Source organism: Camelus bactrianus, chromosome 5 (genome assembly GCF_048773025.1).
Source record: "Camelus bactrianus isolate YW-2024 breed Bactrian camel chromosome 5, ASM4877302v1, whole genome shotgun sequence".
Classification (NCBI taxonomy): domain Eukaryota; kingdom Metazoa; phylum Chordata; class Mammalia; order Artiodactyla; family Camelidae; genus Camelus; species Camelus bactrianus.
This window is the reverse complement of record NC_133543.1, coordinates 69473875-69493167: the sequence shown is the minus strand read 5'-3', so window position 1 is coordinate 69493167 and position 19293 is coordinate 69473875. Positions and strand designations below refer to the sequence as shown.

The following is a 19293-nucleotide window of genomic DNA, read 5'->3' as shown; positions in this document are numbered from 1 at the left end:
TGAGTTATATGGGAAGTTTGCAAAGCACAAAATGGACCTGTGGTGGAGATGAGGAGGAGGAAGGGGCTTTTAGTGAAGACAGTGCATGTAAAATCTCCAAAGGAAGGGAATTATATTTTTAAGAACTGCAACTGAGTAAAGGAAGGAATGAGTTCGTATACATGAAGTTCTGAGCAATATTTGGTGAGAAGGTGACTTGGGACTTCTGCTAAGCTGTCAGATCCCAGTTTTATTTAAAAAAAAATCAAACAAATCTTTCTCTGAACATATAATTAGAAAGAGAATGTTAGAAACAATTTCCCAAATCAGGAGCATGAGCCAGAACCAACTTGCCTACTACAGATTAATGCTCTCTGTACATCCTGAAATATATATCCTGAGATACCCCTCACTAGAACTACCCGAGTGGCAGAGCAGCCACCGTCCTCTGCCATCTGCTCTGCCCCCGGACTCTCTTGGGTAACCCACGTCTGTTTCAGAGGCTTTCACTCTGTGGAATCCGAGATTAGACTTGTCTCAGGCTGGTGCAGACCATGAATACTGACCACAGCAAGATGCCATTCCACACCCCAGAAGTGGTAGCAGCTGAAAAGGGAACTTTCTTTGATCTTATCCAGGGTCTTCATACCACCTAAAGTTACTCCACTTCAGCATCCTATTTCCCAATTTCACAATCATCTGGGTTGGTTGTTTATTTCAACATTTGAGTTGACCTTATCTGAAGTTACTCCCCACCTAGACTAATTTACCAGTGATCCAAAGCACTTGTCGTGTGGAGTGCAGAGGATATAGAGGCTGCCTTGTGCGCAAAGACAAATTGATGGCAAGACGGCATCTCTATTTAGTAGCTTGTGACTAACATGCCTCTCTGTGAATCAAGTAACATTTTCTATTAAGACTTTAGACTTGTGGTTTTATCCTAAGTTGGGCTCTGGTGCCAAGATGTCTTTCACTAAACTAATAAACTGGTGATCAAGTAGATGTGACTTTGTTACCAAAGATTGGGAAGACTGAGGAAAAAGTAAACCAAACACTGTAAATGATAAACACCTAGTACAGAAACAGTAATTGAAAAGGCTACAAAAGAACAGAGAAAGACAATTCTCCCAAAGACTGTGTTTTCACTGCCCTACTTGCCAATGGGAAGTGTCACAGTCCTATACATCTGGTAGCCCTTGCCGGTCCTTTAGAAAGCTAGGAGACAGAATGAATAGGAGTTGTAGAGGTGATGAGAGAGCTGTAGACAAATAAGAGAAGACTAGCATTTGTGATTTCAACCATGGATCTATGCCCCTGGTTATAGATCAATATATATTTTATTTATGAATCACTGAAAATGTTAGAGTGTTCTTTGCTCATATCCATGCATTTGAGCTGTGGGGAGGAGCCTAAGGGATGTGTTAAAAAGCAGTCGCTACATTTGAGATCATCTGATGAAAGAAGAGGCAAATACATGTGATCATTATTGACATGTTTGTACATAACATATCTCTAAACTCGTTTTAGGTAGGGAAAAGCTTTCACCATTCAAGTTGGAACCAAGTGTGCAATGTACTCTCTGAAAGTGGCCTTCATTTACCTTTACTAAAATGAGAAAAGTTTTATGAGTAGAGTGGATTTTGAGTTGAGTATTGAAGTTGAGACATGAATGTAGATAAGAGTGTGGCTAAGGGTTTACAGCCAGGTCATGAAGAAGCAGGTGGGAGAAACAAAGAGAAACAGAAGTAGAGCAATAGCTAGGTATAACCATGGAAATGTTGACCGATGATCTCAAAACCCAATTCAGGCACTTCAGGGATTTTCAGAAAAGAATTTTGCAATCCCAGCAGTGGAAACCAGTTAGCAGCATTTAGATGAACATATCCTCAGTGAAGAGGGTCTTCAATATGAATGGTGAAGCAAGAAACGGTAGCTAAGACAATGGAACCAGAATCCAGATGAAAAATGCAATGAAAACCATACATAATAGCAAAATATAATGATAATATAAAATATAATAAAAATATAGCACAGTAAACTCTGATATTATTAGGGAATAGAATTTGCTGGGACTGGATACCCTTAATTTTCTGGGAATAGGAAGACTGCTGCTAGATTTCAAAGGCTGGCTCTGTCTACAGTTAAGTAAAAGAAATGTTCTCCCCTTCTTTTCCCTCTTCTCCCCTACACCTTTGGAAATGGATTTTATTCTGATTTGACATAAGGCATAACATAAAAATTAAATTATGTGGAATAGAATCTTATTTTGTCTGATTCAAAAAGAACATCAATTTCTTTTAATGCCTTGATTTTATTATTTAAAATGTTGACAGGGATGAGTGGGGAGAGTTCAGAAAGAAGAATGTTTAACAGTTACAGGGTATCTTCCATGTTGGGGATGATGCAAGGGACTTTCCACGTTTTCCTGTATATTCAGTTGTTTTCTCTAGAGTTATTCCAGTTCATCTCTTTCTCTTTTCTCTGTTTTAAATAAAAAACTTTACTGCATGTTATATGTAATATTGTTCATTAGCTTCATTGTTTGAAGGAAGGGATGATTTCTGACAAAAACCAGTATGAAGCAGCAGCTATGTGACAATGGAGGTCTTAAATATAGTTAAGAAATTTAGGGTTTTATAGATAAGTTTAATATTAAAATATACAGGTAGATAGCAAGATAGCATTTTACTTAAGAAAAGAAAAGAAAAGGGTTTGGAGAAGGAAGAGCTTCATAGCTTTATACTGGTAGAACCAGAAAATTCTGTAGATGTGTGGTTGGATTTTAGGAGAAATATTATAACAGAAAGCTAATATTTTGAATTACTTGCTGTAGTTCTGAGGCAGCATTGCAATAATTTTAATCTACTCCTGTTTCTGTGGGGCTGATGAGCAAATTTTGTGGATGATTTGCCATCTTGAGCAATATTAGCATTGATGCATGATAATCTTAAGCAAGACTCGTATTTCTGTGCATAACTGGAAAAGCTAGGCTTTTATCTTAAGATATCTTGACCAGAAGATTCATTAGTTATAAAGGAATTTTATTTTGAATCCACAAACACATGTTAAGGAAATAGATGTATAGGTCACTATGTGCATTCCCAAAAGAGCATCAAGTTGAAAGCAATAAAGATGCATTTTCTCTAAGATGCTTCCCATTAAGACTGAAGAGAGTTACTCCAGAGGAGAAATGCCAATGTATTAATTACTCTGTTCTTTTTGTGGGATGTCTCTATGTAGTACACAGGATTCGATAAAATGGTAATTTCAAGTCACGTCAAACAAGTAAGAAATGTTTGCTGTCTTTCAAATAATAGAATCACACTTGCCAAGCACTGTCAGGTTTTGCAGTTGAAAAAAACCCAAAACACTGAATGTATCAATTTCTGCCAAATATTACATTTGATTCTGTCTTAAGTAAAAGAGTAAACTGAATTGGAAGTTCTAAAATTGCTAAGAGTGATTACAGAAAAAGGGGGCGAATCATCTACTCTAGCTATATGATATTCTGGTATTGTATTATTATTTGTAGGGCAGGTTTTATATGCCACCCATTTTAAATAACAGAATAAATAATATAGTAATAGGTGGGTAAGCAGGACATTCCCCTAAGGGAAGGCTTCAGAGGGATAAGAGTTTACCAAAGTACTCTACAGTGTGTATCAGAATCAATGGGACAAAAATATAAGGAAACTTTGTAGTTATTTCTGGTAACATTAAATTATATACCATGTTGAGAATTACAGGCCATATTTACGACAACCAATATAACTCAGTCAAAAATAACAACCTAAACTGAAGATACTCAGACTACAAATGGCATCTGAAACAGGAATGGCTATCTAGAAAACTTCTGAAAAATCCGATCAAGCATTATTACTGCTTAGCAATTGGACGCAAAGTCCTTAACGTTTTTCTTTACTACAGTGCATCTTACTACCCTTTCAGTGATATTTCCCACAGTGCTTTTTTAAATTGAAGTATAATCAGTTATAATGTGTCAATTTCTGGTGTACAGCATAATGTCCCAGTCACACATACACATACATACACACACACACACACATTCTTAGAGCTTTTAAGTTTGAGCTTAAATATACCATATGTAAGCATATAATTCATGATTTAGAAATGTAGACAAGCAGAAGCTCCCAAATTGTGGAGAGAATAGAATATCACTGGCATTTGAGAAATGTTTTTCCTTGGTGTACTGTCAAATCCACTACCTTGTTTTATTTTAACAATGTTCCTGAGATATGGGTAGATTTGGCCTTTGGAATTATTCACATTTTACTGTAGAAAATGAGTTTGCTACCTGCCCAAGGAGAGTCATATGGAATTCCTATCCAGACACCTCTATTGCCTTGATGTTCTTTCCAATAAAGCTTGCTGCCTTTCAGGAATAGAAACAGGATGGGTTTAACGACATGACCCTGAAAGAGGAAATCATTTTAAAAAGTGAGATAGACAAGTGGCTTGACAGATGAAGGTCATGTAGTTTTACAGTCCTTCAGAATGTTTTGATCAGCATTTGTAATCAAACCCCTGGCTCACACTTTGGAGAAATAACATTTCCTCTTACAGTATTTTTTATGTGTATTACATGCTTTTAAAAGTATTCTTTACCACATATCTCAGAAAGAAGCTTAAAAATATCTGGATTGCGATGGATCAGGATGCAAATTCCTACTGACCCCTATCCTCACTCTTTTCCCCTAAAAACACAATTTTTACCACCTCCAACCTGGAGGTGTATAACATTTGACAAAATGAAGTGACTGCATTTGTGATATCTCCTATGTCCTTTTTAGAAGTCATGGCATACATAGACAATATTTCTATGTGGCTGTTTCATGGAAATATGTACCATCTTTTTTTTTTTTAAGTGATGATCTTTATGCTAGTTAAGACATACTATTGTATTCTTTTCTAGGAAATTTTGCTAAAGGTCATTTCAGTGTTTATTTCTCTAGAGAAAAAAATGACTTGTTTATTAAACAAAATTTAATCTAAAAATTGGTATCTTACCAATTTTTAAGAAATATGTTGTATTTTGGGTGTGAGTATGTCAGCTCTGGTGAAAGACTAAAAATTTCAGTTGGCACCACTTGTTATTTCTGTTTCTAAAACATCAATTCATTGTTTGAAGTTCTAAAAATTATTACCTCTTACAATATTAAAAACAAAAAACAAACAAACAAAACCCTCTTCCACCTGTTGACTTACTGAATTTTTCTAAAATTTTAAAGCCATCTAGGTAAGCTAAAACTAAGTTAAACGTAAAACAAACTTTATAGCTGAGGTTTTAAACCTCTTTTCAAAATCACTTCACACAGCAAGATCTTAAGTATAGTCAGCTCTTTATGTCTGTGGGTTCTGAAACAGATTCAACCAACCATGGGTCAAAAAGATTTGGAAAAGATGATTCCAGGAAGTTCCAAAAAGCAAAACTTGAGTTTGGTGCACTCCAGCAACTATTTACAAAACACTTACATTGTTTTAGGCATTATAAAGTATATGGGAGGGTGTACATAGGTTATAAGCAAATACTGTGTCATTTTATGTAAAGGACTTGAGAATTCTCAGATTTTGATATCCGAGAAGGGGGTTCTGGAACCACTCTCCTGTGCTAGCTCCTGAGGGGCACCTGCACTTTAAGGGTTAGGGATGGTGATATTTTATATTTTTGTCACCCCTCCAACATTAACTATTACAATTCTGGATAAATAATAGATGCTCTGCAAATGTCCAGTTGTTTTAAACAAATGCTGGTATCATCTGTCTCTTCCTTGCCCTCTTACTGATTTTATTTCTGCCAAAGCACCCGGGAAGTTATTTCATTGTTTGTCAATTAAAACATTTAAAGATTAAACATTTGAGTTTTATAATAGGGAAGGAGGAGGCTAGAACTGGCCAACAGGAATTAGTGATTAATTCTGAAATAATGAAAGGGTGCCGCGGTAGTCATTAACAGTCAGTTTTATGCTTGCAAGGAAATGATGAGTGGGAAATTTGTGACACCTGACTAAAAATCAATGCTCCTGGAAGGTGATATAATAGCTTTAAGTTAGGGGAAAAAAATCAGTACAGGGGAAATCAAAGCTGACATGGTGAAACTGCACAGAAAGAAGTGGGTAGAATAATGGCAACGTCAGGCAACTAATGGAGCTAATGAGGCATAACGTGATGGCACTGAAGATGTCCCGTCCTCTAAAAGGACTAGTTAATTTAGCTGACTAATTTGCTTACCTTTTCTGCTTAATCTCTTAAGGACACCTTGGTGGTCCCCCTACCTTATACTTTGTATTATTTCTCAGAATTCTTTGAGTGATACTTAATATTAGAAAGAGGAAGTAAATGCTATAAATGAGGTCTTTAACTTATTTAATAAAGTGAGTTTAATAAGGCAAACTTCAAACATCGACTCCGAAGTTGTTTTTCTGTGTGAGAGAACATGTGGGAAAGAGAAATGAAAGTAAAATGCACACCTCTATTTTTCCTGGCTCCAAGAGAGAGAGAAAAAAAAAAAAGAATATTTGTACTGCGTTAAGAGAAGAAAAGTCTATACTTGTGCTATATTTCTGTTATATTATTCCCAGTCTCCTCTTTTAGTTGTAAGGAGACTAATCAGAGCTTCCTTCACATTCTTCTGTCTTAGAAATAGGAAGAGATGGCTGTACAAATGGTTAAAAGAGAACACTAATTAAAAGGGATTCTAAAGACATTTGGACTCTGCCAAGCAAACTCCTTAAAGTTGCAGGATAGTTGTTGTTTTTAAGGTAGCAGTCAGTGCCCTTCTCTGAAAGCTGATTTAACTTGGCTAGAAGATAGGCAGCTCTGTTGGTGAGCTTAAGGGTCTCAAACAACAAGAGATGCTTTATCTTGGTTAAGCTGATCATTTGTCCTACTTAAACAAGTAATGCAAATTTCCTTGCAAAGCTCTTTGCTCATTAGCTCATAATTAGGGTAATAAATCTGGAATCACCAAACACATCCATGGAAACATCATAGTGCTATAAAAGTGAAAGTGAGCTTATCCTATCCTGAGTAGAGTTTGCAGAAATCTATTCAAATCCTGAATGCATTGCTACATGGAATTATCATAACATTAATCCCTAGGAAGAAGAGGAGGAAACAGTCTGGGTGGGATGAAGTCACTTTTAACAGTCCATGTGAAAACTGAAGTGTATTTAAATGTATTTCTAAAAAATATTTTAGAATTATAAGTATTTTTTTTTTTTTGCCTTCTGAATTATTCTAAAGTGGGTCTTTCACACAAATTTTCATACCTGAACATTTTTGCAGGTAAGCACTTACTGTGTTGCTGGGGGAAACCAGGGGCCTGAAAGTACCAAGTAATTAGTCAGAATTCATGTAGTGAGTCAAAATATCGTGTCAAGAAAGCCCAGTAGAGGACTAGCAAAGCACAAAGCCCACACTCCACCCTTAGTATACAAAATTCTGGGGTAGATAGATAACTTGAACTACTCTTGAGACAAGGGAGAGTTGTGAAGTCATGAGAGACCAAGCAGTTCTGCTTGCTTTTATGTTGAACAACAACAATGCTAATTCTTACACAGCTTACTCATATACTTAATACATATTTCATTCTGCTTTGCTTGCAAATTATTGGCAAGTAATTTTGCAAATTGTTTACAAATACGTCTCCTCCTCCCTCAAAGTTCATATTAACTGATACCAGTTTAAATCATGCCTGAACCTGCTATGTATCTGCTGTTTATTTCCGAGCTCCACCCAACATGTACATTTCCCTCATCACTCCAGATTTAGAAAGAGTTGATTCGTGTCAGTACCATACTATGTAGATTGACTACAACTTCAAGAATAGGGTAGATGTCTTTGCCATAGAAGAACCTGGAATTGCCCTTAGACTCCCATGCGTTTGCTGTAATCCATGTGACACAAATCAACAGAACTAAATTTCTATGTGGTTTATGTTACTATTGAGAATATGTTTCTTCCTGTTCAAAAAGCAGCATGTTGAGACCCTACACTTTCTCAAGCTTAGAAGAGGAGGCAGAGTGGACTCTCCAGTGGTCTCTTTATTTCACTGCAGTGGAAACTCTTCAATTATCCATGTAGATCTCTGGGGACTAAAATGCAGACTTTTAGCTAAGATGAAACTATTAGAAATTTTTAAAAACTGGAAATGTGTCCTCTATTGGAAAAGACAATGACAACAAAAAAAGCAAAATAAAGCAAGTATGACATCTATTTATATTTTATACTTAGAAGGTAAGTGTCTGGAGGAAGGACCACAGTGGAATCCTCGTGTTATGCTAATAGGTAGACAGGAAGATGCTCATTATGCAACATTAGCTAACAGACCAAATATGCACGGGAGACTCAAGTATATTTTTATTTTGGATTTACCTCCTTAAAGGTCTTTAGTCGTCTGGCTGCAGCTAAAAATACTTAGAATGATGTACATAGGTATGAGAACAAAATCCAATATTTGTGAATAAATCGTATTAGAACTTAAGTTCTCCTCTAGCTTTTACCTTTAAAAAAAAAACCAAATGTAAATATTTCTTTGCTCCCTTCCCCTTTCTTTATTTATTAAAGACCTACATAACCACCATCCTAGCCCTGTATGGAGTATTTAGTGCTAAATTATATTTTACCAGTATATTCATACTTTGCTCTTAGGCCTTTTGGTGAGTCAAAAACTGCTTTAAAATATAAGAGGTTCATCTACTGCCTGGAAGTCTCCCAGAAAAACTCTATTTAATAACTATCAGTTTATCAAACTACCAGATTTTCCCAAAAAAAAAAAAAAGACAGCTGCAAGCAGCATTTCTCCTAGCAGACCCATGGGCACCATCCCGTGGTAAAGGGCTTCAGTCCAGATTGGTATTTAACTAAACCAAAGTGTGGGGCGTAAAAAAAAAAAAAAATCTTTCTCAGAACTAATATAATGGAAGAGAGGAACTACCTTTAGGTACATTTAAATACTGAAGGCTAAATCATATACATAAGAGAAACGGAAGTATAAAGATGGCAGAAATGGTTTCAGATTTTTGTAGATTTCTGGGGGAAAAGAAATAAAAGGGAAACAGGAAGAAAGTCAGGCAAAGGGCAGAGAAAGACAGTATCAGATATTCTGAAGCTTTTAACTTCAGGGCTTCATCAACATCCCATTTTACCACACTCTGGGGGAGACAGGCCTGCTTCTTGGTCCACCCGTCCCACATCGACGGTGCATCCCTGAATTCCAAGGCCACGTTCTGACCATTCTCCTCTCTCATCCCTATGTGTTGTCAGCACGGTTGTTTGAACAAAATGAGAGGCTAAATCCTAAAATAGAACTTCCTATCCCCAAACACCTACCTCCATCTCAGGTTTTCTTTCCTATGTTTTCCTATGATTTATTGTATGTCTTAAAAGGGAGTACACACTGGGTCTTTTTTTTTTTTTTTTTTTTCCTCTAAATTTAGAAGTTTCACATTTATTGGGGGAGGGGGAACCTGGACAATGAAGTAAAGACTAATCCCTTGGCTTCAGACTGATTCGATCTTGGCTCCTTTGGCTGCCTCTTTATTGTTATTTAGGAAAGAAAATACTAAATGCATGGAATTTGAATCTTTTAGTTTACCAAACAAAAATTATTAAGTAGACAAAAATTTGTCTTTAGATCTCCACTCCAATTCTGCCTTTCCCCCTTTGGGAATCTCAACTAGAAACCTCTCTGCCCCTCTCTCTCATTTCCACTCTCCTGTGAGTGAACTGTCAGTGTGCTACTTTCTTCAGAGGGATTTGCATCCGATTCTGGAATGGAAAACTTTGTACCGAAGATACTTTAGTTATTGCACTATGGTTTTACCTAAGAGACAGGCTCTGAACGTTGACTTCTCTTGTCAAGTTTAAGATGGAGGAGGTGGTGGTTGTGAGTGATTTTTGCCCTCATCCCAGGCTCTTGTTGGCACCGGAGACAGGTGCAGGAGGCTGCTCCAACGGCAGCTGCTGCACATCCATTTCCAGGAGGTGTAGATAATAATGGAACTCAGAGCTGACTTGAAATTCTTCTCGTCAAAACCCAGACATGAAACCTCTGGTGAACAAGCAGCGTGTCATTCTGCTTCTCTCCTTGTCATGGTGCCCATCATTCCCCAGATCCTGAAGCAGCTGGGGAAGATGCAAGGACACATGTGTCCCTACAAGGCTGGTAATACACAGGTCATGAGCCAGTGCATGGCAGAATTTTCTGTTTTATTTAGAACAATTTAGGAAAAACTGTTTACAGCCTACTTAAAAAAAATTTCAACACAAGAGTAGCTTCATTTGGTCTTTTGTGAAGGTAGATAGATCTGCTTAACTTGGATGACCCATTAAATGTCGGTGGAAAAAAACTGAAGCCACATCTTATCTACTAGCATGATCAGGATTGTCATCATACAGGGCAATTTTCTAAACTGCAGGTCCTCTATCACTTGGAAAATTCCAGAAGGTTGCAAATCTGAGCCGGAAGTTGCTCATCAGTGACCTGGAATCTAATCCTCTTTAAGTCCTTCAAAACCCAGAACAATTCATGCCAACATTTCTATGAAGGGAGAATTAATTCCTTTGGAAGCGAGGACAGAGAGCTTCAAACTTGAGTCATGTGAGGGGAGCAGGAACTGAGGATGTGAAGGCAACACTTGATTTTTAACATCAGGGCAAATGTCAAGATTATCTAATTCAGCCTCCCAGATTTTACAGATAAGGAACCAGATCAGTTACATAACTTCTCAAGGCATGTGGTGGGAGTCAGGCTCCTTCAGTTTGATGACTGGCTCCATCATGTTTCACTTGAGGGACATGAGGTATGTAACTTTATCGTAGCTTTCCGTCTACAGAATTGGGATGGTTTTGTAGTACCACTTCATAAGGCTGTTACAAGGAATAAATAAATCTTCTCACACACATCAGCCACTCAAATCAGTATTTGTAACTGATCTGCACTCAGTTACAAACTTCTTTCCAAAACTCCCCTTTCATGTGAGGGATTTTAATTTTTCCCCATGACTTTCAAAATAATTTAAATAATATAGAGAAAGCTTCCGTTTACATGTTTCTGGGAGAAGTAGCATCCCTAGGAATTTTAAAATGAAAATATATTCAATTTTAGTTCTTGTTTGAAATTTAAGTGGATCTTTAATGTGAACTTTGGCCAGACTTGAAAACACGTAACTCAACATGTTGGACAAGCATTTCAGGTCTGGCTGAGCCTTGAGAAATGGGGAAAAAAGGAAGTGGAATAGGCTCCCCGACTCAGAGATAACACCTCCCCACTCAGCTCGTAACTCAGACAGCTCTGTGCTTTCAAGAGCAGTGGGATAAAAGGAAAAGATAAGAAAATTAAGACTTTCTTGCAACCCTGCCTTTCTTAGAATTTCTCTTTCCATGAATGTCTTCCTTTCGCTTCCTAGCTCTCTGCCTATCATTCAAGGCCAAGCTTTTCATGAAAATTTCCCAAGATACCAGCCCATAGCCACCTCTTAGTCACATAAACTTCTAGGACTTACTGTCATTCCATTATTTTGGATATTAATCCCAAGCCACACTCTGTTAACTCCTCTGCTGCTTTAGTATTTTGTTATTACTTTTCCCTTCATATTTTGTTTCCCAACTAGATTTTAAGTAATTCGAAGTTCCTGGAAGATGCCTTTTTTTTTTTTTTTTTAAATCGGTTGACCAAAAAAAAAAAAAAAAAAAGAAAAAGAAAAAGAAAGGTAATACAGCAAAAGAAAGTAAACACTGTAATTCAGAAGAATTTGCCAGAACAACTCAAATACCAGCTTTGCTCTACAAGCCCCACCCCAAAACTAAGCAGGACTGAAACGGCCAAAGCAAAGCCATAACAAAGCTCAGTAAATATTTAGCTTGTCCTGAGTATTGCGATAGATTCCTAACTAATCTTTTTGCCTCTAATCTCTCCTGTCCAATCCATTCTTCACATGACTACCTGCATGATCTTACCTACATTCGGCGCTCAATAATCAGTTGTTTAACTGAATTTATTACGCATATATTTTGTGCAAGGAAAAAACTACCCTTGGTGATTTGAGCAGTTATATCAAGGTTGTGCTGTAAGTGAAAGGGAAAACTTTGGCAATTTAAAGGGTAGGAAACCAACTTAAAAAAAAAAATATTTTCATACAATGTATTCAGGTCCTTTCTAAATTCATAAGGATGACTCCAAACTAGAGCATGTTTTTGTCCATTGCTCTCTTAGCAACCATGCCAAAAATAATAACCCTTTATCTACACCACTCTATATACAACCTACAATTTGACCTTGAATTGTCTTACTGGAATAATACTGATGTTAGAAACTGTAATTCAGAAAATATTGTATATTACACAGATTCATTCATTCAATCAACAATATTCAGTGCCTACTACATTCCATGCACCAGGGCTGATAAAATTACAATAGAATTAAGACAGATATTTGGATGTTATGAGAACCTTGTTTTTTGTTAACCATGACAAAATAGATGCATATAAGGAAAATCATACCTCTTGAATCAGTAGGATTTAAGCAGGAAACAGATGGTGCATTCAAATTAAGAAAGTTTGGGAGAAATATGATGTCCCTTTCATGAGCTAGGTGGAAGGAAACTCCAGGGCCAGTGCAGTAGCCGTGTGACAGCAGGGTTCCTGACAGCCCTCCACCTGAAGGAACAGTGAGGAAGAGGGTGGGTGACGCACCTGCAGACAGAAAGGATGCTTGTTAAGAGGCAGCTGGGCAGAACTGAAACCTTTCCAACCCCACGGAGCTGGGGCCTGGAGTATCCAGTCCCCCTCAGTCTGGGAGCTCCGTCCTCTCCTGTGCCTGCCTGGAGGTTAGAGAGCCAGGAGACTCACCAGTGGGGTCCACACTATTCAGCCACCCAGGCTGCAGGGCAGCGCAGACAGCAGAGCAGAGATCCAGGGACAACGTTGTTCAGCATCCTTTTAAAACCTTGTCATAAGTATTAATGCAGTCAGCATGGGTTGGTTGAACAGCACAAACCCTTAATGAATGAGTGATTTAGAGCAGCGCATTTTTAAAACAGCACAGTAATAGTCTCCTGAGATTCCTAAGGCAAGGTGTCAGAGGAGCCGTTGTTACTGATACTTTTATAGAAAATGGAAAATTAATGAAGCAAGAAGAAAAAGATCGGTTCAAACTTGGTTTGGCGGTGTAAAACTACTAATTTCAGCCATATATATTAATTGCTTACCATTTATGCCTAATTACCATGGAGGACAATAATGTGTATCATTTAACACGTGTCTTACTAACTTTACAATACTAGCTTCACGATGTTGACTTTACATGATAAGCTCGGTTCAAGTTTGGGCAGTTTTTGTAGGTTTTGACTCATGTAAGATGTTCTTCCCCTTTAATTCAAAGAAAATATTCTGTTTCGATGCTATTTTGCCCTATCATTGGTCTCCTGAGACCCAGGAAATGAGGAAAAATAAAAGTATCATGGTAGATCCTCTCAAAGTAATATGACTTCATTTAGTAGTGTTTAGGGCCCAACCAAAGCCCAGGACTGAGTTATCAACTAATTCCAGCCAGGATATAGAGCAGGGAAAAGTTCATGCCAGACCCTTTATAGCTCTTAAGTCATAGAACTCAGTATGCAGGGAAATGCCACCAGGGGATCAGATGCGCAAGGCGTGTACTATCTTTAGCAAATGTATCCTGGTCACTAGGACCACATTCCATTTTTGCACTTGAACTAATTCTTAATTGTAGAGTAAAACTGGAGACAAGCTGACCTACCCTCAAACTCCAGTGATCCAGGTTATTATGATGTGTTAGCACTACAGATTTGCATTTCCAGTAATGATTTAGGTACCTTATTACTGCGTTTATGCATTCATTCCAAGGATTTATCATAAAACTATTTCTTTTGCCTTGATACATGGAGAATGGATGTAGTTGACAAACTCTAGATCCTTTAAATTGCCAGGCAGATGATGCCTGAAATATACCACAAGTTGTTCTAAAAAGGTTCAGTTTAATTATATCAAAAAGCCATAATTCAGCGGTGGGCCTAGTGCTATAATTAAAGTAGGTTCAAGGTACTATGTGGTATGCATTTAAAGGATTAATTTACTTTAAAGAGATGTTCCTTTGATCCCCGTGAATAGTTGAGTTACTTTGCCTCAATTCTGGATAAAGATCTACACTCAGAAATTCAAAAGTGGGAGCATATTTCATGGCCTTACAAAATACAAGAACTTGAGGGAGTCCACGCCTCCTTGGGGATTCATCCCCTAGGGTCACAAGACCCCTCAGAGTTACTGTCTCCTCACTGTCGGCTTTCACCTGTGGTAAGAGGGGAGAATGGTTGTTTTAAGTCCCAGGATACAGAAGAGAGAAAGCAACATGGTGACATGGAGAAAAGCCAGTAGTTTGCATTTTCACATCACCCTTGCCTGCTGATATGTTATCCGACCTTTAGACAGTTTGCCACCGTTATACAGAGAGGGCTGCTAAATAGATCACTTACATGTCAACAGGCATTAATTGACCATCTGTGCTAAACAAATGATGGAAATAGACAACTTGGGGGAATTTTTTTTATGGGTTAAGAACACTTCCTATACAGTAATACAGGAAGTATATAGCTCCCTGTATAGCTTGCCTATTTTCTACTACATACCTAAATCCATCAGGATTTTAATTCTTTGTTGGACCATGTGAGGTTAAAGCATACACCCACTATGTGGCTGAGGCAACCAGATGAATGGAAATAGAAGAATTTAGCACATGCATGAGGAAGAGCCTGGATTTGAGACCACGTCTGCCTAGTTCTAAAGCTCATCCTTCCCACTCTTCTGTAAGCCTTCGCAATGCCTTGCAGCTTTCCAGTTACGGTTGTTTTCATTCTCCATGGAGATTTCCCCATTACCTTGTACACATAAACCCACAGCTTATCCCTGACTCTTCTCCTGCTTTCTGTTCCTTCTAAAACATCTGACTCAGAGTAATCTTCCCAAAGCAGCAAGGCACTGAGACTAATGAGCACAAGTACTATTATGTCACTTGGGACAATGACCTCTGGGCTGTGGTCAGTGGATGACAGCCTGGAAAAGTCACATTTGGGGGTCAGAGGTGATGATTCATATGATATCTTCTTTTATCAAGATTAGTTTTCAGAAATGTCAGCATGTCTAGTCATCCAAGTTTCCTAAGAAATCTGCTGGTGATTTTTTTTTTCTCTCAAAGTTTAAAATAATCCACGTAAGGTGTTCTGTCACCCTTCGTTTCAGGAGGACTGTCAGGAGTTAACAATTACAGATTTCTCTCTTCCAAGGCTCACTCTGGCACCTGTGCCTTAGATCCTGTCCCTTCCAAATTCCTCAAGGAACCTGTTACCGCATGTCCTGCCTTCATGTCTAGAATCTTCAGTTTCTGCTTCATTCCACTTTTATTTCCTTCTGCCTTCACACTTCACCAAAAACCTTTTTGTTTACTCTGCTGTCCCCTCCAGCTACCATCTTATTTCTCTCATTTTCATTGCTGAGCCTTTTAAACAAGTGGTCTCGTCATCTTTGTCTCATCCAGCCTCTCTCCAGCCTCTGACATTCTGGCACCCACCCCACTACCCTTCCAAGGATGTGCAGTGTTTTTTCTTTGCCAAATACATTGCACAGTCTTTTCTTCTTGGTATCTCTGTGTCACCTTATTTGAGCTGCTCACTCCTCCTTGAAACACTGGCTTCATTCTTGGTTTCCTTTTGTCTTTTTCTACAAATTTCAGTAGCTTTCCCCCCTTGTTTTTCCTTTTGTATTTTTATTATTTTTTTTTCTATTTTAGGGTTTCTATGTCATATGACTCAATCTTTTTATTAATCTTTAGCAGCTTTATTGAGATACAATGAACATATAGTAAACTGAACATATTTAAAATGTACAACTTTATGTATGATTTGATATATTTATATACCCATGAAACCATCAGCAAAATCAAGATAATGAATTTTTCCATCACCTCCAAGTTTCTTCGTGACTCTTTGTAATCACTCTCTCCTCTTTTTCTTCTGACTACACACCACCCCCAACTTCATCCCTAAGCAACCACTAATCTGGTTTTTGCCACTACAGATTAGTTTTTCATCTTCTAGAATTTTTATAAGTGGTGTGATACAGTACTCACTCTTGTTTGGTCTGGCTTTTTTTCACTCAGCGTAATAATTTTGAATTACTGCTGCATGTACTGTTATAGTTCATTCCTTTTTTATTGTTGACCTTGAATTCCTTGTATAAATAGTTTGCGAGAATGGGTCCATTCATTTCAAGTCTAACTACTCTTTGACAGACATCTGGATTATTTTCAGTTTGGGGTTATGACATGTAAAGCTTACATGAACATTTGTGTGCAGGCTTTCCTCTGAACATATACTTTTCAGTTCTATTGGGTAAATAACTTGGAGTCAAACGCATCAATCATAGGTAGTATATTTACCTTTTAAAAAGCTGGTAAACTAATCTCCAAAGTGCTGTACAGTTTACATTCCCACCAGAAGTACGTGAGATTTTCATTTCCTGTAAATCCTTCCTACCATTCAGTATGGCCAATATTTTAATTTTAGCTATTCTAATAGATGTGTAGTAGTAGTAGCTCATTGTGGTTTTAATTTGCATTTCTCTAATGACTAATGATGTTGAACATCTTTTCATGTATATGACATCTGTACATTTTCTTCAGTGACGTGTCTTTTCCAACCTTTTGCCAGCTTTTTTCCCCCCACTGGGTTGTTTTTTTTTTTCCCTTATGTTGAGTTTGAGAACTATTTATTCTAGATACAAGTCTTCTATCAGATATATGACTTTCAAATATTTTTCTCCCAGTCTGTGATTTTCTTCTTAACAGTGTTTTTCAAAAAACTTTAACGTTTGGATGAAATCCAATTTGTTACTTTTTTCTTTGATGGATCATGTTTTTGGTATTGTATCTAAGAAATCTTTCCTTAACCCAAGATCACAAAAACTTTGTTTCACTTTAGAAATTTTAGTTTTGAGTTCTACATTTTGGTCTATGATTCATTTTTCAGTTTTTATGTATGGTGTAAGGTATGAATCAACATTCACTTTATGGCTTATAGATATCCAAATGTTCTAGCATCATTTGTCAAAAAGGCTATCCTTTTGCTTAACTACCCTTGCAATTATGTCAAAAACCAGTTGTCTGTATGTGTGTGGATTTCTTTCTATTTCATTCCATTGGCTTATTTGTTTATTATTACAACAAAATCACATTGTCTTCATTACTGTAGCTTTAGTATAAAATACGAATTTCTTCTTCATCTTCCTTTTTAAATTACCCAAACTATGGCTACACTTGTTGGTACTGTTGTTGACTTGAGCTTTTCTGTCTAAACATGACTGGCCTTTGCGAATTCTGGAAACTTTCTCACAATCCCCATAGATACTTTTTGCTAAAGTCTCTTAAATCGAAATAAAACAAACAAAAAGCAGAACCACTAGCTCCAGCTTCTCCTTTTCCAAGCCAATAGCTCTGTCAATATACAGATGACTATAACTATACTTGAAAATCTCATTTCTTCATGCTCTGAACCTCTCTGAAATCCTCATCTGACCCTCCCCGTGAGGTCCCCCTGCCACTTCACTCTGTCAGCCCTGCCACTGTTCTTCTCTCTGTCCCTCAGACCTGAAACATCATCTAGGACTCAGCTCTGTCCTACTTCGCCTAATCCAATAAATCACCATACTCTGGCCATTTTTTTTTTCATTCAACAGATTTTCCATATACGGTTTATTCTCTATTCTCATTCTTAATTCATATTTTCCCATTATTCTCCTTCCTGAATGACTGACTGAAAGCCTACTGGCCCATCCCACTGCCAGACTCTCCCTGCCTCAGGCCATTTTCTCAGACTTATCTTTCTAAAGCAAATTTGTTCTCAAGGCAAACCCCTACCCAGAAATTTTCCTTTCTAGCTCTGTTTCCCTCTAACTCTCTTCCAGTGTGTTCCAGTCCAGCTGGTTTTTTACTTTCGTTTAGACATGAAACCAGTTAGTTTTTAAACAGGTATTTTCTAAGTAGAACGGAATTTTACACAACATTTATTTAAAGATGTTGTAGAAAGGCTGTGAAATCCAGGAACCATGACAGAATTTGGTTCCCAGTCCTACTACTCGATTTAATCTATAATTTTGGAGTTTTCTGAGAACTGAATGACATCCAATCATTTGACACTGAATAATTTTATTTAAACTTATCCCTTGCCCTACATTCATATAAGAGCCTACTACAGGTTAAAAGAATACCCAAACCCAAAATAAGGTCTAGTGAAAGTTCTCTCATGTGTCTAAGATAAGAAGTAGACTAATTGGACTGGTATTCTACAGTGAAGAAGAAAAATTCCTGTGACTACAGGCAATTAAAGGAGAATTTTCAAAAGTGACGGGTTACTAAATAGCCCCTTTCTTCAATTAAAAGTTCAACAACTATTGCTAAGTTCAACTTAGGTAAACACCCAGTTACTCTTCAGACTTCCTACCCCTAATTGAAAGTCATGGGAAAGTAAAATTTGTCCAAATTGAAACAAACTTTAAAGGTTTACTTCCTTATGCTATTTTGTAGAAGAGATAAGAAATAAAACATTTTCTAATACGTATAATTGTTCAAGGGAAGTAATATTTGAAGATTAATTATTTTGAGAATAAAAGAAACATTAGAACCTTGTGGATACAGAGGGGCATGAACTAGGAAATGTACCTTCTCCTAGTTTTAGGAATTTGGTATCCTAAAAATGGAATCGTTAATACTATGAAAATGCCAGAGTTAGGGAAAATATCATGGCTGGTTACTCGGGCATAAAATTATTAATTCTCTAAAGGCAGGTATTTATCTTTTTCCCATTAGCACCTAACAAAATGCCTTATACATAGTAAGCATATATCTATGTATATAAAGGTTGAATTCAGTAATACAGTTTCCCCAATATCAATAAAAATGACACAGTTAAACAACTGGCTTCAAAGGGTTGATTCTATTCCTATTTGCAGGAAGAAAATAAAAAATGAAAAGAAGCAGTATTTCCAGCTTCAATTTTTTTCTAAGCTAAGAAAATAAAATGGAAGACATGAATCAGAACAGAGCACCTATGAGATAATTTTCTGATATGTAATGCAGATTTATTTATAAATGCTGCTAAACAGTAAAAATTAAGGAGGGGAAAAAAAACAGCACACTGTATTGGTAGTATGATTTTTTTTTTTTTTCCCCGAGGAGTGCAAGTTCTTTTGGAAAGACACCTGTTTTCAAGGACATGCAGGTTCAGG

The 19293-nt window shown here is 37.2% G+C and overlaps 1 long non-coding RNA gene across 1 annotated transcript in view; it reads right to left on the bottom strand.

Moving 5' to 3' along the window:
* The window catches only part of LOC141577732 (uncharacterized), a 43553-nt gene extending 25483 nt beyond the window's left edge, over positions 1 to 18070 (bottom strand). Inside the window, exon 1 of the long non-coding RNA XR_012507094.1 lies at positions 12502 to 18070. This is a non-coding gene — a long non-coding RNA (uncharacterized LOC141577732). The remainder of the gene's footprint in view (positions 1 to 12501) is intronic.
* Positions 18071 to 19293: the final 1223 nt, after the last annotated feature.